General features: G+C 35.9%; 1 protein-coding gene and 2 long non-coding RNA genes across 4 annotated transcripts in view; 2 read left to right on the plus strand and 1 right to left on the minus strand.

Moving 5' to 3' along the window:
• Positions 1-22,378, minus strand: part of LOC109103223 (NLR family CARD domain-containing protein 3-like) — a 1,793,396-nt gene that overhangs the window by 1,756,312 nt on the left and 14,706 nt on the right. The gene's annotated exons all lie outside the window — the stretch shown is intronic.
• Positions 4,842-11,775, plus strand: LOC122141391. Its single transcript, XR_006157773.1, has 3 exons — positions 4,842-4,888; positions 11,050-11,052; positions 11,673-11,775. It is a non-coding gene; the product is annotated as an uncharacterized LOC122141391 (long non-coding RNA).
• LOC122141386 lies at positions 6,419-8,509 on the plus strand. Of its 2 annotated transcripts, none has more exons than XR_006157764.1 (2): positions 6,419-7,010; positions 8,191-8,509. It is a non-coding gene; the product is annotated as an uncharacterized LOC122141386 (long non-coding RNA). The 2 variants fall into 2 exon arrangements; XR_006157763.1 differs by having other exon boundaries at positions 8,196-8,509.

Consider the following 22,378-nt stretch of genomic DNA (forward strand, 5'->3'; position numbering starts at 1 on the left):
GTGTTTCTGAACAAGCTTTGTGAAATTATACTACATGCCTGAAGGAAACAAACAGCAGAAGCTCGGAATGAGATGCAGATTCCACTCTCTGACAGCAGATACAACCAGATACAGCGTTTCCCTTGGTTACCGCTGTAAACAAAGCTGTGCTGAAAACACTGCTTTAATATGAACTATACAGAGACCAGATGAAAAGAAATACCACGTAACTTTCCAGAAGAGACAGTCAGCTCCCCCTCAGAAACACATTCATATAAACCCACAAATCAATATTGAGGATTTTCTTCCAATAGTTCGTGCATCATGAACAGTGAGTGTTGGGAAGGTTACTTTAGAAATGTAATAGGTTACAGATTACAAGTTACCCTATTTAAAATCAATTCAATTTCAATTACTTTATTAAGGTAATGTAACTGTTTACTTTTGATTACTTTTTGATTACTTTTTAAAATTTCTAATGAATGTTTATTTTCAACTGTTAATCATCTTCAAACATTTACACCATGCAGGGTTAACCTCACAGTAGTGCTCAACACTGTCAGACTTTCACAATCCTCCATCACTTGAATTAAGATGATTACATTCGAACACATCCACCACAAGATCAGACTTTAGTACTGCCTTTTACTTTGAGATTGATCTGAAGTTCAATGCAGATTTAAAATCATAAGAAATAGTTTACTGATACTGTTTTTGAAACCAATTCTTTGCATAATTACAGGAAACACTGCATCTAACAATGGTTTGGGGAAAAAATAGTTAATTAAATAATAATAGATAAAAGCATATACATCAACTCAAATACAGTTATCTAATAAGCATGCGTCCTATTCTGTGTACTAAACTCCTGAAACATTGGTATCTTTTCGAAACATTGCTGTCTCTTTGTATATGATATGAGGATAGTTTTCTCAAAATAAGTAAAATGCTCATGAAGTGACTCAGAGCAGTTCTAGAGATTATGTTTGTGTTCATGTACTCATATATTGAGCTTCAGTAGGCCTATCTGTAGTAAATGAAACCGCATGTCTGTGCCATTAATTTCCAAGAAAAAAATCAGACCGGGAAATCTCAAACTCATACAAACAAATTCTGAAACATGGACAACATTATTTTTGTATGGACCTGACATAAAAAAGGTTTAAATCTTTTAGTTTGGGGACATGCAAAATAATTAAAAATTCTCTCCTTAACTGCACCTTCACTTCCATTTTTCTTTTCATGTGTTTTTTTTTTTGCCTTGTTTTTATTGGTTTTATGTGTTTTTTATTCTAGATTTTTAAAAAATATATTTTTTATATTTTTACATGTCAAAATTAGTGCATCACTACACTATCTTTATAGAAAAATCCTAATACTGAACATGAATCATGTTTTTCCCTTACAAAAATCAACCATGCTTTTATTATATAAAAGTACAGTAAGCATGTTTTGTTTTTATTTTTTTGCAAATGGATTACCATTTTTATTTATTTTTAAATAAATTATTTTGTAAATTCATTTTTAATTTGTGGTTACCATGGTTAAACAATAGTAACCATTGTCTCTGGATTTATAGTAAAATATTAAAACGTTAATTTTCGTAAGGGTTGTGTTGTTGTCTGTCGTTGCTCCCCCAAAACCTATAATAAAATCTGATTAATTTGCAGCTAAATTACTACTGAAACTGACCTGCACTTGAAACCCTGAACAGTAGTTGTGCTTCTCTGCTCCACCGGTGAGCTTCATTCTCTCTCTCGCATTGATTACTCTGAGTCTGATCCAAACCGTTCGGCGGAGGCGCGGATTGTGCGCGAGCCCAAGCATTGCCAGTCACGACTAACCGATTTATGATTTATTAGAGATTTAATTATCGCATGGCGGATTCGGAAATAATCGCTTCAGTACATTAGGAATGCAGTTATAGAATAATAATAATATTGTCCCGGTTCTCCCGATGTCCAGTCAGCGCCGTTATTTTCATCATCAAGCGGGCACCCTACACCCCGTGGTACTGCGCATGTGTCGAGCTCATCTGTCCGTGTTCATCTACCGTTGAGTATACTCTTGAAAGCTGTGCACGAGACGGAAAGGAACGCTGAATGTGAAGTGTACCCGGGTCATCCTACACACACGTGACTGACCGCTCGCTCGCACCAACAGGAGGAGGAGGGTCAGTGTTACTCTCTACACTGCTCTCAGTCTGAGTGATTCCTACTCTTTCAGTCTTGAGAGGAAGACATGGAAAAACAATGCATACCGCAGGAACGGTATAATGGAAAATATTTAGTGGTTTTGAAACAGTGACATTTTCAAAATCGCGGTATACCTTGAAACCGGTAATCGTCACATGTCTACTATACATCTAACAGTGCCTTGGGGAGGAAAAAACAGTTCATCTTAAAGCATATGCATAAACCCAAATAGTAAATGAAACAGTTATTGAATAAGCATGCATCTTATTCTGTGTACTAAACTCCTGAAACATTGGTGCCTGGTATTTTAGAGCAGTCAATGCAGTTTAGAAATAAATCAATCAAATCTGTGTGTGTTTGTGTGAAAAAATTCAAACATAACCTCCTTTGTAATTAACATTTCCACAAGTAACTGTAATTTAATTACACTTTTTTTCTCAGTAACTGTTTAATATTTTTATTAAAATTAAATCTGCATGTGTGTGGAAAGCCCCTTTGTAATCTTAGTTAATCCTCCTCAACACTGGTGTTAGTGAATAGAATATATGGGGAGTACAAACACTGATCTATAGTTGCCACCGCAAGTATAAAATCCTGGACACGTCCCTGAATCAAATCACATGCAGCTCATATTGTTCCCAAACTCAGAAGCGTGAGTCTCTTCCTGCAGCTTCAAGAACAGCTTTACTGATCAGCAGCTTCAGTGTTGTTAGGAGCAGGTGTAGGGGGCTTTAGGAATAGACACAAGGAAGGACACTAGAAGACAGCATCTGTTTATAATCAATACAATCATATAAAGAATATGTTATTACCTACTGTTTTGTAAAGCACTGCAATACATTGAGGTGTAAGTACTATCTGCCACAATTTACACTAAGTATGAGTAATATCTCACAGTGTAGGTGATCTCAGGTTTTTATATCCTTGAGTGATGGACACACACACACACACACACACACACACACACACACACACACCACTACTCCACACATATTAATACAGATCAAAATAGCACTATAAAGCTCAGCTGTGTAATGAATAGTGTGATTAAACACAAGACAGACTATTTGCAGGGATGTGATGTTTCCATATTTTCCGACCTCTGCACAGTTAAAGCGTTCAAATCATTCAAAGCACCAAACGGAGCAGAATCCGCACTGAAACGTGTTACTCGACCCGGTGACTTTTTATGAATGACGGTGAGAATCTGAGATTGGTAGTGCTGTCATAAAATTCACAACGGTTGTGCTGTAATTATATAATAATCCGTAGTGTGACGCGCTACATGCAGGGGTGGACACACAATCCTTCAGAAATCATTCTGATTTTCTGCTCAAGAAACATTTCTGATTATTATCTGTTTTGCTGCTTCATATTTTTGTGGAAACAATGATACCAGCAAAATCGTTTTCAACATTGATAATAATCAGAAATGTTTCTTGAGAGTCAAATAAATTGTAATGATTTTTAAAAGATCACGTGACTCTGAAAACTGGGGTAATGATGAAGAAAATTCTGCTTTGCATCACAGGAATAACATTACATTTATATTAGGGCTGTCAAATGATTAATCACGATTAATCACATCCAAAATAAAAGTTTTGTTTACATAATATATGTATGTGTACAGGGTATATTTATTATGTATATATAAATACACACACATAAATTATATATTTAGAAAAATATTTACATGTATATACATTTATATATTTATATTCTTATATTTTATATTATATATAAATATATTTAATATATAAACATAACATATTCTTCTAAAATATATACATGCATGTGTGTGTATTTATATATACATAATAAATATACACAGTATACACACATATTATGTAAACAAAACTTTTATTTTGGATGTGATTAATTGTGATTAATAATTTGACAGCCCTAATTTATATATATTATATTAAAATTGATTTTTTTTTTTTTTGTATTCGTAATAATATTTCACAATATATATATTTTTTTTACTTTATTTTGATAGTTTTTTCAAAATCATTAATAGTTGAAGATAGTTATTAGTTGTAATGTTTCCAAACTTTTAACAGGTACTTTAATAATAATAACAATTCTGTATACTACACTATAATATATTATAGTACTTTATTATAATATATTATTATTTTGTTGTCATGATTATTAAATGCTGCTTTTTATTTTTTACAGGACAGTATGTATTTTTACAATATAAGATATATCTTTTAATGTGCTAAAATATATATTTTTAATAATGAGTGCTGGGGGCGTGGCTTGGGGCGTGGTCAGATTTTCCCTCTTTTTTGTCTCTAGTTGATCACATGCCTGTATTTGGTTAAAAAATCCTGACAGTGTAATAAAGAATTTTTTATTTTATTTTTGAATGAGGCTTTTAAATGATTTATGATCATGTTTTTTTTGTTCTTTGACATTTTAAATCTCAGTCCAATGATTCATCACACACTGATTTGTTCTTTCTCTTTACTAATGGATTCACAGCTAAACTGATCTGATCTGAGAGAGTGAAGAGTGTGTCATTGTTCTCTACAGGTTGAGATATTGTGGCGTCACAGATGAAGGTTGTTCTGCTCTGACTTCAGTTCTGAGATCAAAACCCCTCACACCTGAGAGAACTGGATCTGTCTCTGAATAAAATAAGGAGATTCGGCTGTGAAGCGTCTCTGTTCTTGACTGGAGGATCCTCACTGTAAACTGGAGAAACTGTGTGGAACTGACATCTCTCTGATCGTCTCATGTGTTTGTCTTCAGTAAGATGTGTCCTTTAATGTAAATTGTAAGACTAAAGCTTGTTAGATAGATAGATAGATAGATAGATAGATAGATAGATAGAAAAGAAGAGGATGGAAAGGACATGACAATCTCTGTCAGTACTGAGACTCAAACCTGTGTCCTGTGGTCAGGGCTGGACTGGGGTTCAAATTCAGCTCTGGACAAATCCAGTTCATCTGACCTACGAGTTCCTCATGAATGTTTTGCTGGGTGACAGCGCCTTTAATTGGATTAAATAATAATAGATATTACTGAATTCATGACAAATGCAACAAACTTAATAATGCATGTGTGTCACATAGAAATGCACTTGACAGTAAAGCATTGATTTTGAGCTAGAATGCAGGAAATCTATTGATAAATAAATTCTGTCATCATTTCCTCTCCCTCATGTCATTCCAAACCTGTGTGACTTCGTTTCTTCTGTAGAACACAACAGATATTTTGTAGAACATTTCCAAACCATTTTGGTTACCCTTGATTTCTGTATGGACAAAAATTTCTTGAATTTCTGAAATTATCTTCTTTTATGTTCCACAGAAGAAAGAAATTCATACAGGTTTGAAATGACACGATGTTGAGAAAATGACAATTTTCATTTTTGGGTGAACTATCCTTTAAGAACTTATTTACCAGTAATATTTAATATTTAAGTAGGCTAATAACAGTAACATTTATAATAAATACATCTCTATTGTACAGTGTTAATAACTGCAAGTTATATTACTATGGTGATGAATTTACAAGTCTATGTTTTGACATTTTCCAATTTACCTCGTCATAAAGTTTAGATTGTGGTGTCTGTTTTCAGCCAGCATCACTACAGAAGCTTTAATGTTCTCATATCACACGACTGTAGAACACAATTCTGTGTCACATCTGAATGGATCAAGACACTTGTGTTGTTTATCTCTTTACTCCTGATGACCAGTACATCCCTGCCTGTGGGTTACAATCAGACTCTCTAACCATTAGACCACGACTGCCCCATATAGATGATTGATAGATTAGAAATATTAGACAGAATGGAAGGTTAAATGAGTTTGAATGGTCTAGAAATAGTTCATAGAATGGCAGCGGTGTTGGTATGTAAAAGATATATAATGTTTATAAACTCACAATGGCACATGGTTGTCTACACGTTACCCATACTCGGGGGTTACCAAGTGCACACACACAGCAGTGAGAAGTGAACACAACCGTGAACACACACCCGGAGCAGTGGGCAGCTGATATCCAGCGCCCGGGGAGCAAACTGGGGGTTCAGTGCCTTGCTCAAGGGCACTTCAGCCGTGGGTATTGCGGGTGGAAGAGAGCGCTGTTCATTCACTCCCTCCCACCTACAACTCCTGCCAGCACCGAGACTCGAACCTGCGACCTTCTGGTTACAAGTCCAATTCTCTAAACCATAAGGCCACAGCTGCCCCTAAAATGGAGTCTAAAATGGAGTCTTTAAATGGAGTCTAAAGGCCTTCAGTTTGTTTACATTTGAATTTTGACAGAGTTTGAATAGTCTTGGCTCATCTGAACATTTCGTCAATGTAAGTCTGTGGGATTTTGATGATTTTTAATCTTCATTTTTAGGAAAACCGTAAGTCGTAATTAGAGGAGCAAGTGACTGTTTCTCCAGACAGATCTGTGCTTATATCACTATGAAACAATATCTCACATTCAGCTCTGTGTGTCTGTTCAGTCCTGAAGCACATGACAGTTTCAAACAGCAGCATTGAGCATCAACATGCAGAAATCTCATTCTATCAGCAGCAGTTTGTGGCAATGCTTGTCATTATATCTCCTCTCCTGCTCTGAGACCAGAGTCAATAACAAACTACACACACTTCAACTACAATTAACACTGTGTCATTGTTCTCTACAGGTTGAGAGATTGTGGCGTCACAGATGAAGGTTGTTCTGCTCTGGCTTCAGCTCTGAGATCAAACCCCTCACACCTGAGAGAACTGAATCTGTCTGGGAATAAACTACAAAAATCAGAAGTGAAGTTACTCTCTGATCTGAAAGATGATCCAAATTATAAACTGGAGAGATTATACTACTGTGAGTATATTATTATTTAAATCTTTTAAAATGGCCAAAGTTTAGTAACAGACATATTTGGAGAATATAAGATAATAGTTCAGCTCCACTTTAGTTTCTGTACTTTAAACTGTTTAATTCTGTGATGATCTATAAATATATATGAATATTTTCATCTCTTCCAGTGTGTCTGTGTGTAAATGATAAAGAGAGAGTTGTTGATCATTCACTGTTATTAATCTATGATCAGTTGTTCGTCGGATCAGAGTATGTGAGCGGAGTGGAGCGTCAACATTTCTCCTCCGCGCTCCGAGCATTTAATTATCACTCTGCTCCGCTCCACTCCGTGCTCACTGATATCAGAAAACACCGCTCCGCCTTCACTCCGCGTCTAAAGTATTTCAGTATGTTTGAAATCCCACAGTTCAACTTCTGTTCATAACGTATATTAAAAAATAAAAAAAATAAACACAAGAAGAGTTTCAAAGTGGTTTATTGGAACACTAGTTTGCAAACTTTTTTCCTACCACATGACAAATAACATATGTCAGCATTAAAAGATATAATTGCTGCTTTTTGCGGTGCAAATTTAGTTTGTGATGAAACGTTTTCTCCAGTTATTTTACTTGCGGATCGATGCATTTCTTCTGCAGATTTCTGCTCATTCAAAATCAGATACAGATGAAGTAACACTGTAAAATTACATTTGTTTGAATGCATTATTCAGAAAGTGATTGCGTGTGAATAATTAAGTGTTGTAGTAGCCTACGTGTTTAAATCATGCTTTCAGCTGAAAATATTCAGTATTTAGAAGAATCAAACATCCTTGAGATCTATAACTTCCCGCTCATGTCCATATAGCCGTCATAGCCTTCACATTCTTTCTGATTTGAGTGATCCTTATCTATCAAGCTAGCTAAATATGTTTAACGTGTGATTTCTTGCTAAATATGCAGTTATATTACGGGCTGTTGTCATGAATTGTACTCGTGACGGAGCGGTGCTGGAGCTCCGACTTTTAAAAGATCCGCTCCTCGCTCCAGTCAAAATCACACCGCTCCACTCCGCGCTCCGCTCACATACTCTGATTCATATCTCTGACTGTAATATGAATATACTGTGTGTTTCTGAGCTGGATCTGCTGATGTGGTGTGACAGCAGTAATGTCTCATACTCATATCTGACTGTCTGTGTGTTTTAGTCTAGGACTCTCAGTATTTAGACGTCAGTTCAGTTTCCTCAGGATCAGCTGATGGTGAATAAGAGCCGCTACAGAGACGTCACAGTCACACAATCAACAGAGACTGAAGACACAAGAACAGAACAGAAGTAGAGACATAAAAAAAATTATTAACAAAATCAAACTACAACAAAAAACAAAACCAAAAGAAGAACACAGAATGTAAGAGTCAGGAATCAGTGATGTAAAGTTAAAGTGAATGCATGGAAGTGTAATGTGTGTAGCAGTGTTGATGTACAGAAGAAACAAGCTTCAAGGAAACTAAGCAAATTCAGCTCTCTCTCTCTCTCTCTCTCTCGTGGTCCTTCATCTCGCTTCTTTTAAAAGCCCAAAAGGAAGTCAACAACATGTTTCCTCAAAGAAACTACCAGAGAACAATCACTCAGGAGGAAAACCTCACATAAAACAGAGATCGTCACACATTTACTAAACAATGTAGTAGTAATGGGGTGTCAAGGTTTTTATCCAAAGTACATTAAGAAAATAGTTGATATGTTTATACAGCACTGAAAACCAAGAAAATCAGTGTGATATTTTCAGTGATGGGCTTATATCCTGAGCTGTCCAGATTTAATATAGATCATCATAACTGTATTCTGAAATTCAGAAATAGACACTTATCACTTGTACATTTTCTTATATTTTGATCCAGGTCTAACATTTGAGTGTGTAACCTTTGTATGTATGTGTTTATTTTTATTAAAATATGTGTTATCTCGAGAAGAGGGGCTTCCACTTGATATCATCATGAGAAATGTGTGCAGAAATATTTTACTTTTTTTATTATTTTTATTTTCATTTTTATTGGCACGGTATGAAAACATATAAATACATAGCAAATGTAAAAGTACCTATTCAAATAAAATGAGAATCAAAGCACAATATAAATTAGAAATTAAATACAGAAAATTCACCAAAATAAATGAAAACGTAGGCACAGGTTTATCGTCTGAAGAGCTTTGGAGTTTTTCTGGATTTCTGTTTCAAAAGAAATGAATAATGGCAAAGTTTTATAGACATATTTTCAAACAACAAACTTCTGATCATGAATCGCAGAGAGGTAAGTGATTTTTTAAGCATTTATGGTTTTATATTCAGATATAATGTTAGCATTCCCAGCATGTGAAACATTAGTCTAAGCGGTCTCTGGTGTTTGTTTTAAAGTATATTTTGTGTAAATGTGGCATTGAGCTCTGGTTAAATGGGGAGGGGCGGAGGAACTGTGCATATATTTAATGGGGATTAGCACGGACTGATTTAAGTTGATGCACCAAACTCATGCGGTGAAGACGCCACATAAAATACGGCGCTGGGAATGAATTTGGATCGTAAAGCGTTCCCGAGAACCCCGGTAAACCAGAGCAGCCTGGGTGTAAAATGGGTGTTTTAAAAGGTATGATGTGTTTGTTTATTGAAGGGTTTAAATTATTTTTGTATGATTATGTGAATTTAAGTGATGTATGTGAATTGATTTTATTTTTGTTTTTTTGTAATAGATTGCCTCGGTTTTGATTTAATTTGTCCTAATTTTTGGTTGAATAATTGGGTTATTCAGAATTTAGTATTTTGTTCTTGAGTTGTTTGGTTTTTTTTCTTTAAGAGATTGCTGTTTGTTGTCATTCCCTTCCTGAGGAAGGCGGATGTCTAAACTAGATTTTAGAGCCTTTGTATCAAAAAAAGGAGTATTTATTAGGACCTTTGTGGTTCCTGGTGATTAATGAAAGCACCTACACAACATAAAGGTAGCATCACCGTGTCTATACGGGACACAACAGCTTGAAGTGACAAAGCGGCCTGTAAAGAGCTCGGACTGTCAGAAATAGATCAGGAATCCGTTTGCTGTTGGAGATTTCACATTCAGTGTAGACCAGGGGCGTCACTAGTCCCTTTTTAGGGGGACTTCTGCCCAGCCCCTCTAAAAAATAATTTGATTAATTAATTTGTGATCGCTTCAGGTCCCCTTTAAAAACTCATTTGAAACGGCCGCATGCTGCGTCCAGTTTCGGCTCCTCCCCTGATCTGAGTCTGCATGAATTCAGCGCATTTTCCAATCCGCAGGGGCGCCGATCAGAGCGAACATCAGAGAGTACAAGGTGTGTGTGTGTGTGTGTGCATTTATTGATAGATTGCTATGATATGACATCTGCATTGGTGCAGTTCTTGTAATTGCAGTTTACATAACGTTTACTGGACCAATACACAGTTCGGTTTCTTCTCATCCAATACCAATACGTCTTCACTGCATTCACCTTCAGCCCTCATCACAGTGCGATAGTTGTTTTTTCTTCCAACAAATATGAAGAGATTAACACCCATGAAAACGTACTTTAGAAAACGATCATAATTTATTTTTAAATTTACTTTTTAAAATTTCAAACATATTATTGTGTATTTTGGCATTACATTATGCAGCCATGCACAGAAATGATTAAAGACACACATCATTGTCTGAAAGCACTAAATGGCACATAGAGAGAAATATCATGTGGAGTTATTTTGTTTTGTATTATTAAATATAATTTTGTATTAAGTAATAATGAATCTTTAGTGTATCATGATACATATATTAGAGTAAGAGGCGAGTAGAGTAAAGGGATTTGTGATTTTTTTTTTTTTTTTTTTTTTTTTTTTAAGTAACAGATTTATAGAAGTGGCAAATTGATAATTCATGTTGTTATTTTTAATAAATAGAAATAAATATAGAACAGATTAAACAAATTGCCAATAGACAATTACATTAATAGGCTACATGTTTTGTCTATATTCTTAATGAATATTAGCTGGTTAGTTAAATTTATTTGAAATGAAATAAATTTTCAGGGGGTGACTTGATGTATAACCAACCGTATTGTTGATTATAAATGCTAAAAAGCTCAAAAAATAATATATAATATATATATATATATAATATATATATATATTATATTCATTGTAGATGATTGCCAATAGATATACAAATTTTTTCTTGTCGTGCAGGAGTAGGTCTGAGTCAGGTGAGAATAGAACGTAGACAGCCTCTGACACACAAGATTCCCAAGATTCACTGCAGTCACTGAACCCTTATGTTGTTTTAATTGTCTGCCAATTTCCTCGTACATTTCATGAGAAAAAGCAGTGGTATCATCAAAGGATAAACATGGAATGTCCTAATGATGAATCAGGAAGTCTCCATTGTATACAAAAAAAAAAAAAAAAAAAAAAATCTACATTCCCAACTCAAAATCTAAATTTTTTTTTTTTTTTTTTTTTACGGTGTTGTATATGGGCTCAGTCAGTACTCTACTCCCCTATCCCTGATCATGTTTTTGTTCTTTGACATTTTTAAATCTCAGTCCAATGATTCATCACACATTGATTTGTACTTTCTCTTTACTAATGGATTCACAGCTAAACTGATCTGATCTGATCTGAGAGAGTGAAGAGTGTGTCATTGTTCTCTACAGGTTGAGAGATTGTGGCGTCACAGATGAAGGTTGTTCTGCTCTGGCTTCAGCTCTGAGATCAAACCCCTCACACCTGAGAGATCTGAGTCTGTCTGAGAATAATCTAGGAGTCTCGGGAGTGAAGCGTCTCTGTGCTGTACTGGAGGATCCTCACTGTAAACTGGAGAAACTGGAGTAAGATCATCTCTCTGAGAGTCTCATGTGTTTGTCTTCAGTAGAAGCTTTAATTTTCTCATATCACACGACTGTATAACACAATTCTGTGTCACATCTGAATGGATCAAGACACTTGAGTTGTTTGATCACTTTACATTGTGGTGTAAGCGCAGCACACGTTCATCAGTGCTGTGCGGGGTTTCTGATCCCACTCTGCCTTTTGCGCGCAGGCAGAATGCATTGTGTAGCACTGCTTTACACTTTTGGAGTATTTGCTTTTTGAAGTTCGCTGTAAATTAAAAACAGCGCCTAATGTGAGGGAGATCTTATTCACTTCAGCGATCGGTCCACTACTCGACCGACCCACCGGGAATGTCCCGATACTCCTGATGACCAGTACATCCCTGCCTGTGGGTTACAATCAGACTCTCTAACCATTAGACCACGACTGCCCCATATAGATGACTGATAGATTAGAAATATTAGACAGAATGGAAGGTTAAATGAGTTTGAATGAATCACTGATCTATATATGACTGGATCGCTCATTCGCGTTCTAAACTGCAGCAGACAGTGAAGTGTTCGATCCGCCACCTTACTAATCCCCACCAGCAGAGAGCACCATTGAGTCACATTCAAACCGCTGTCCTAAAATCACCCGATTTGAAGCAAATCTGTCAAACGGGAATAGTTTTTATGTTATGTGTATGTAAATTAATGTTTACTTCAGATGTTATCTAAAGTGTTTACGGTCTTTTGGGGCAGTATAAGCGGTATATATTTAAACCGTTTGGGTGGGTGTGTCTGCTGCGCACTGACGACACAGATAACAATCCAGCACAAAATATAGCTTCCCAGCAAACATGCCCCTTTGGGGCCCGCGTGGGCCCACTGTGGGCAAAAAATTTTGCCCGCGCGGGCAGCCCACTGTGGGCCCCAATACCGGTGTGAAATGCGGGGCACGTGTGGGCCCCACACTGTGGGGCCCGTGTGGGGCCCAAGTGGGACAGCCCAAAAGTGTGGGTTGAGTGTGGGGCTGGCCCACACAAAGCTGAGTGGGCCCCCAATGGGGCCAATTGTGTGCCAATAACATGCCCACAGGTGTGTACACAGTGTGGGCTGGGTGTGGGCACAGTGGGGAGAGTGTGGGTACACTGTGGGCTGGGTGTGGGCACTGTGGGCTGGCAGTGGGTAGGGTGTGGGCATAACGGTGGAAGTGTGGGTACACTGTGGGCACAGTGGGGGAGAGTGTGGGTACACTGTGGGCTGGGTGTGGGCACTGTGGGCTGGCTGTGGGCATAACGGTGGAAGTGTGGGTACACTGTGGGCACAGTGGGGAGAGCGTCGGTACACTGTGGGCTGGGTGTGGGCACAGTGGGGAGAGTGTGGGGAGAGTGTGGGTACACTGTGGGCTGGGTGTGGGCACAGTGGGGAGAGTGTGGGTACACTGTGGGCTGGGTGTGGGCACAGTGGAGAAAGAGTGGGAATACTGTGGGCCAAAAGTGTCCCCTCTATTTGTCCTAAGTAGCATCCCAGCTGAAAATGTGTATCTAGGGCCCCAGCAGACCTCACAGTATGCCCACACTTTGGAGGTAAATGTGGACATAAACCTGTGTAGGGCCTTTGTGGCCTTAACAAATAAAACTTTGTACCTGCAGAATGCTGCAATATAACTACTCAATCACATGCAGAACAATTATACGTTGAAAGTAGAAGTAGTAAATTAAGAGTCATAAATTTCAAATATTTTGATTTATTCATGGTCATGTAAAAAATGCAGAAAAACACTGTTCAAAAGTTTAGGATAGGTAAGATTTGTAAATGTTTTTGAAACAAGTCTCTTATGCTCACCAAAACTACATTTATTTGATGGGAATTTAAGTTTGAGGAGTAACATTATGAAATATTACAACTTTAAATAACTGTTGTAATTAACAACAACAACAAAAAACTGTTTTACTATGTTTAATTTTCAGCAGGCATTACTCCAGTCTTCTGTGTCATACAATCCAAAATAAATTATTCAAATATTTTGTTTTGGTGCTCAATAAACATTTTTTTTATCATCTCAAAAACAGTTGTGCTGCTTCATTTTTGGAAACAGTAATATTTTTTTCAGGTTATTTTGAATAGAGCTTTTAAAAGAGCAGCATTTTTTTATCAGTTTAATGTACCCTTGCTGAATACAAGTAATATCTTAAAGAAAAAAAAAAATACTTTCTGACCCCAAACTATTGAACACTAGAATGTTTTGAATAGATTTATAAAACAGAACAATGACCAATTTTAACTACATCAGAACATTTAGTAGATATTATAGATAATTATAGATAAATCAGTCCCCTAAGAGGCACTAGTAGAGCTCTGCCTGATCTCTGATCTTTTTGTTCTTCTGCTCCTTCCACTGTCCAAGTCTCTTACTTTACGGAGCCACTTTAATAGAAGTCTCCATTTTAGATGCTGTGGCCTAGCTGCTTTTCGTTCCAGCATCTACCTGAGAAAGAAAAAACAACAATTAAAATGTAAAAAAAAAAAAATATATATATATATATATATATATATATATATATATATATATATATATTTTTTTTATTAATTACACACACATAAATATAATTATATAAATATATATATATATATATATATATATAAAACCTAAACAAAATCAAAGTTTCCACCTCAGGAAGTCTCCCAGGGCACTTATATTTTGGGTGGATCCTTTTTAATGTTAAAAATAAATGTATTCTTTATTGATGGCAGAGATACACAGAGAGTGAATGAACTGCATGACTAAATGAGACAATGAGAGATCAGTGGTTGATTGAGATTAAGAGTGAGATTAAGGGAAAACTGAATGAAAGACTAAAATATATGATCATGCCAATTTGGCTATAAATGCTCAAATGTCTGATTTCACACAGAACTACCGGTTTTCTCCAAATAAGTTTATATTCAGCCTATTAAGATAATGCTGTAAATAAGATTCTGAAAAAGAAGCTTTAAATAAATATTTTAACGTGCATGATCAAATCCAACCACCCCTATAGATTTCAGTTTCTCTTAATATAATCCGAGACAGACAGAGAAGCATCTTGGCAGCAGAGATTTAAAACTTTAACAAGACTCAAGTTGACACAGGCAGAGTGAAAGACTGGATTTCTTACAATCAGGTAGGGTACAAGTGATTTCAAAACATTTCAGCCGGTTAAATATATAGTGTGTATATTATTTATATCGTATAAGAAGCATTTGGTTGAGTTGAGCTGCAGTAAAGCGCTTCATGGTACAGTGATTATCTCTTCAGCGCACAGCAGGACAAACAACGATGCATAATATTAATAACTATGACTGGGAGTGTCATACCACATAACACTATAATGAGAACCCTATTATAATAAAACGCTGTGAATTTTTAGAGTTTAGTTGCTGTGTGAAGAACGCATTCACAAAAGGAGATCATTTTGAGCAGCCCAGACATTTTCATGCATTCGGGGCATTTTGTGCAGATAGCCTATACATAGAATATTAACGTTATGTTGTATAAATGATGAAGCGTATTCTATATGAGATAAATGATCTGTGGCCTAATGGTTAGAGAGTTGGACTTGTAACCCGAAGGTCGCAGGTTTGAGTCTCGGTGCTGGCAGGAGTTGTAGGGGAGGGAAGTTGAGAACAGCGCTCTCTTCCACCCTCAATACCCATGACTGAAGTGCCCTTGAGCAAGGCACTGAACCCCCAGTTGCTCCTCGGGTGCTGGATATATAGCTGCCCACTGCTCCGGGTGTGTGTTCACTTCTCACTGCTGTGTCGTGTGCACTTGGATGGGTTAAATGCAGAGCACCAATTCCGAGTATGGGTTACCATACTTTGTGCGTGTGCACTTGGATGGGCACTTTTCATTCTACTGGTCATCAAAAATGCAGAACATTAACAACTAACTGTCATATACATAACGTTATAATGAGAGCACTATTATATAAAAAAAATGTTCTTAGTTTCGCTGATGTTTAATGTTAACTATCTTTTAATCAGAACATTATTTTTGTATCCACGAGGCGTCCGTTTCACACTTTACCTGTGCGTTAACGTCAGTAATTATGGCTGTCAAATGTCTGAATGTCTATTGTAACCCCGCCCCCAAACATATGATTTGACTATCAGTCGACTATCGGCAAGATTAGAAAATTCTTAGTCGGGGACACCCCTAAATATTACCACTTTTATAAACATATGTTAAGGTGTTCGCTGGGTTTGAGACTATGTCCCAAAGGCTGTCTGAGTCACAGATAAAAAATAGCTTATTATTGTAATACAGTAAGTAAGTAATACAGGTATAAGTAAATGATGATAGACCTTTCATTTTTGGAAAAATGAGCCCTTTAAGAAATAACTAATGACTTTAACTTGACGCATTAATATGCAGCTTTAAATAAATTGAAGTGTACTTACATGACAAAAGATGCAGTGACCTGTTCCTGGTGACTTTATCTGCATCTGACACAAACTAAATGGAGAAAAAGAGGGAAAATCAATGAATTTCAGTGAAATATTGCATATATCAATACAAATTAAAATGTAATTTTATTTTGACACCTTTGAGAAGAGATGCAGGATGACTGCTAGGTTTATCACTTACAACAGTGGTGTCCTGGAGGACCAGCATCCAGCAGAGTTTATCTCCAGTCTGTCCACACACCTGTCTGAAGTGTGTGGTGATCCTGAAGACCTTGATCAGCTGCTTCAGCAGTACAGGATTGGGGCTGGAGATTAACTCTGCAATCAGGACTAGATGGCCATCAATACTCAAAAGAGAAAAGACAAACATTATGTTAATGGTTTAAAACTAAAGTTGAAAAAATGATTTAATATATGGTATATGGTTTAATATCTAAGAATGGAAAAGGGAGAAAAAAGAAAAAAATATCAGTTAAATATTACATAGGTTTGTATGAATGAACGTGCAAATGAACTATACAGTCAAGAGAAATCATAATTCCATGAATAAGTTACCTCAATATTTTCTGGGCTATATTTTTACATTCACTATATATTTTCATAATTGATTGTTAAACTATTGATGGCTGACTACATCTGACAGTGTCATTATCTTTATGGGTACATACCATAGACTGTATAATACAGCAGGCTACAAACTCTCTCTCTCTCTCTCTCTCTCTCTCTCTCTCTCTCTCTCTCTCTCTCTCTCTCTCTTTGTGTTAGTGCAGATGATGTTTGATCACAGTCCGGTCAGTCTGATGTGTCAGTCATGTGTTTTTCTGCTCGTTTTGTTCTTGTTCCTCCGGTATTTTGCCCCTCATCGAGACCCTATGAATAAAAGACGATGCAGAGAACTCTCTCTGTCTCTCTCTCACTCTCTCTCTCTCTCTCGGTGCTCGCGCCAGCTCGTGTGTGAGACGCGAAACTCTTCCTACAAAGATATTTATAATCAATTCTTTTTACGTAACGTTGTTAAATTTAAGTTGAATGTATGTTTATTTTTTATTTTTTTTAATCTTTTGTAGGTTGTATTTTTTTTGTGGAGGTGTTAACGTTATGTGTCATGTCAGCGCGGAGTTTACCGAAGTCTATCAGTTATGAACAGCCATACATTAATGATAACGAGATTTAATAAGCGTGTGTAGCCGAGGTATTGTATTATGCTATATAAATCCTCGTTTATGTTGCTATTTAGGACTTTATAACAGAGAAATTATAAGGACTTAACTCCATTAGACTATGTACGTTAGGCCTAACGTTACTGCTCGCTGTTGAGTAACGTTAATTAAAACAAGACAGAAAAGGAAAATAAACCTAATTAACACCAAAATGGACGTTAAAACAAATTAATTTAATGAATTCATGTGCAATTTGAAAGGATATTTTACCAGAGATTATACGTTACCTCAGAAAGCGATCTGAAGGGGCTAAATTAGTCGGCCGTTATAACCGTTGGTCATTTAAAAACGCCACAAGCAACACTGATAATCAAAATAAAATGTGTAATTTAATTCCTATTAATTAATTAATTCACAACTATTTTGACGAATTTTACAAATTGTAATGGAAAATTCAGAAATTAACTGAGAAATTTAAAAAGCTTACCTGGTTGAGCGGAGCTGAATGGTATCAGTTGAAGCCGTAATTTAATTTCATTAACTATGCAGAGTTCCAGCAGTCCCAGCTCTCATTGGCTAGAATTAATCACGTGCTGAAGAGCTGACGCTCCATTTAATGTATTATATTATTAAATATTACTTTTTCCTTTCAGAAATATTTAATAAATTATTACATCACTGTCCAATACCAGCAATAACAATGAATAAATTAACAAATCAGTCAATAATCTGTTTATTCACATGGTTTTATTTTGTCAAATAAATTAATGTTATTTAATAATAGCCTTCAGGGTATTACAACAAAAACAATGTATACTATTATAATTTATGCATATTACATAATTTAAATGCAGTGACAAATAACCAATTAATTAATTGTGTGTGTGTGTGTGTGTGTGTGTGTGTGTGTGTGTGTGTGTATATATAGTGTTTTTAAATGATCAATCACGATTAATCGTATCCAAAATAGTCCTATATTAGTGTTTTTAAATGTAAAATGTAATTTTTTTTTTTTTTTTTTTACATAATATATGTGTGTGTTCTGTGTATATTTATTATGTATATATGTTTATCAGTTTGCACTGGCTACAAATATCTGCTCACATAAAATTCAAGGCATTGATGTTTGCCTACAAAACCACCACTGGCTCTGCACCCCTTTACCTAAATTAATTACTTTAGACTTATGTGCCTCTAGAAGCTTGCATTCTGCAAGTGAACGTCGCTTGATTGTGTCATCCCAAAGAGGCACATCACTTTCACAGACTTTTAAATTAAATGTTCCCTCCTGGTGGAATGACCTGCCCAACTAATCATTAATCTTCAAGAATCGGCTAAAAACACGTCTCTTCCATCTTTATTTGACCCTCTAACTCTAGCACTCTCTATTCTAATTATATTCTTTAAAAAAAACTTGCCCCATTTAGACTTGCACTCTATTAATTTACTAACTTGTTTTCTCAAAATAAATAAATAAATAACACTAACTGCTCTTTTCTTTTTATATTCTATCTATTTTCTTTTCATTTATTATACAATTAACAAAAGCAAAAAGACCTCTAACATTAGCTTGCTCTATTCTTTTTCTATTCTACCTGTTGTTGTTTTTTATTATATAATAAAAAAAAAACTTGCTACATGTACTACGTTAAGGTAACTGAGACTTGTTATAGCACTTGCATATCATTGCCCTTTTGTTGATTTTGATTGCTTCCATTGTCCTCATTTGTGAGTCACTTTGAATAAAGCATCTGCTAAATGACCAAATGTAAATGTATATAAATTCAAACACATGCATGTATATATTTAATAAAAATATGTTATGTTTATATATATGAAATATATTTATATATAAAATATAAGAATATAAATATATAAATGTATATACATGTAAATATTTTTTAATATGTACAGTATAATAATATATATATATATATATATATATATATATATATATATATATATATATATATCTACTGTATGTGTGTGCATTTATATATACATATTTAAAAAACACACTACACATACATATATTAAGTAAACAAAAATGTATATATATATATATATATTATGCAATCAATTGGCTATTATTGTGCTGTCAAACAATTAATCGCTATTAATCGCATTCAAACTAATGCATGTGTGTGTATTTATATATACATAATAAATATACACATAACCACACACACACACCATATATATTATATTTTTGTTGTGGACAAAATTTATTTTGCTTTCATTTTACTGTCATCATCACAGAAATCTAATTTTAGTGCAACATTTGCTTGTAAAAAAAAAAAAAAAAAAAAAACCATGGGGCCCCGGGGGTGTTTTTTTTTTTTTTTTTTGTGGGCACAGTGCGTTGCCCACAGAAAATCCCCATAGGGCCCCAAATGACCAAACTGCTATGGGCCCCACATGGGCTAACCCACAGGGGGCCCCAAGCAGGTTTAGTGTGGGCAAGCCCACAGTGGGCTTGCCCACACGAAACCCACATAGGGCCCACAATGGGCAAAACTGCTGTCCGTGCGCCCTATTATGGAGTTTACTTTGTTAATCATGTAAAATATTCATATATTGCATGCTCTGATGGAATGTTTTTTGAGTAATTCGTTTGTGATGAGTGATTTAATCACACGGGGTTGTTGTATTTCTGCTGATATGGGTTTTGTGTAGTTTAATTTGCATAGTGAATATATTAATCAGCTATTTTGTGTTGAATATATTCAGATGTGTTATATGTATTCTTTATCTGTTTCACAGACCACAACGCAATATGTGTCCCAAAATACTGCCATTTGATCCATCACATCTTCAGATGATGTTGTATTGGATATCACTGATTACCTGAAAAGTACTATTAAAGAAAAGCTTGGAAAGGATTTCACATCGACCATGCCTGATTCTCTAACCGGAATCAATGTCCATATTTGTCCGCCAGTAGAACTGAAAATTTAACAAGGTTGACAGAGGTGGTACCCTGCAACACTAGGGATTACCAATATGGCGGCGCGGCGGCTTCACTTTCATGACCATGCCTGAAATCCAGTTACTATATTATAGATCAGTGGTTTGAATGGTCTAGAAAATAGTTCATAGAATGGCAGCAGCTAAATGGAGTCTAAAGGCCTTCAGTTTGTTTACATTTGAATTTTGACAGCTGGAGTTGAATAGTCTTGGCTCATCTGAACATTTCGTCAATGTAAGTCTGTGAGATTTTTATGATTTTTAATCTTCATTTTCAGGAAAACCGTAAGTCGTAATTAGTGGAGCAAGTGACTGTTTCTCCAGACAGATCTGTCCTTATTAACTATGAAACAATATCTCACATTCAGCTCTGTGTGTCTGTTCAGTCCTGAAGCACATGACAGTTTCAAACAGCAGCACTTTTGAGCATTCAACATGCAGAAATCTCATTCTATCAGCAGCAGTTTGTGACAATGCTTGTCATTATATCTCCTCTCCTGCTCTGAGACCAGAGTCAATAACAAACTACACACACTTCAACTACAATTAACACTGTGTCATTGTTCTCTACAGGTTGAGTAGTTGTGACGTCACAGATGAAGGTTGTTCTGCTCTGACTTCAGCTCTGAGATCAAACCCCTCACACCTGAGAGAACTGAGACTGTTTGGGAGTAAACTACAAAAATCAGAAGTGAAGTTACTCTCTGATCTGAAAAGATGATCCACATTATAACCTGGAGATATTATACTACTGTGAGTATATTATTATTTAAATCTTTTAAAATGGCCAAAGTTTAGTAACAGACATATTTGGAGAATATAAGATAATAGTTCAGCTCCACTTTAGTTTCTGTACTTTAAACTGTTTAATTCTGTGATGAAAATATTAATATATTAATAGATCATCTCTTCCAGTGTGTCTGTGTGTAAATGATAAAGAGAGAGTTGTTGATCATTCACTGTTATTAATCTAGTGATCAGTTGTTCATTCAGATCAGAGTATGTGAGGCGGAGTGGAGCGTCACACAATTTCTCCTCCGCGCTCTGAGCATTTAATTATCACTCCGCTCCGCTCCACCCGCGCGTCACTGATATCAGAAACACCGCTCCGCCTTCGCTCCGCGTCTAAAGTATTTCAGGATGTTTGAAATCCCACAGTTTCAACTTCTGTTCATAACGTATATTAATAAATAAATAAATAAAACACAAGAAGAGGTTTCAAAGTGGTTTATTGGAACACTAGTTTGCAAACTTTTTTCCTACCACATGACAAATAACATGTCAGCATTAAAAGCTTTTTGTGGTGCTAATTTAGTTTGTGATGAAACGTTTTCTCCAGTTATTTCACCTGCGGATCGATGCATTTCTTCTACAGATTTCTGCTCATTCAAAATCAGATACAGATGAAGTAGCTCTGTAAGATTACATTTGTTTGAATGCATTATTGAGAAAGCGACTGCGCGTGTGAATAATTAAGAGTTGTAGTAGCCTACGTGTTTAAATCGTGCTTTCAGCTGAAAAATATTCAGTATTTAGAAGAATCAGACAATCCTTGAGAACTATAACTTCCCGCTGATGTCCATATAGACGTCATAGCCTTAACATTCTTTATGATTTGAGTGATCCTTATCTATCTAAAGCTAGCTAACCCTGTTTAACATGTGATTTCTTGCTAAATGTCCCAGTTATATTACGGGCTGTTTGGCATGAATTGTACTCGTGACGGAGCGGTGCTGGAGCGCTCTTGGAGCGAGTGAAAAACCACGACGCTCCGACTTTTAAAAGATCCGCTCCTCGCTCCAGTCAAAAACACAACCGCTCCACTCCGCGCTCCGCTCACATACTCTGATTCATATCTCTGACTGTAATATGAATATACTGTGTGTTTTCTGAGCTGGATCTGCTGATGTGATGTGACAGCAGTAATGTCTCATACTCATATCTGACTGTTTGTGTGTTTTATTGTAG

This window comes from Cyprinus carpio, chromosome B22 (genome assembly GCF_018340385.1).
Source record: "Cyprinus carpio isolate SPL01 chromosome B22, ASM1834038v1, whole genome shotgun sequence".
In the NCBI taxonomy this organism is placed as follows: domain Eukaryota; kingdom Metazoa; phylum Chordata; class Actinopteri; order Cypriniformes; family Cyprinidae; genus Cyprinus; species Cyprinus carpio.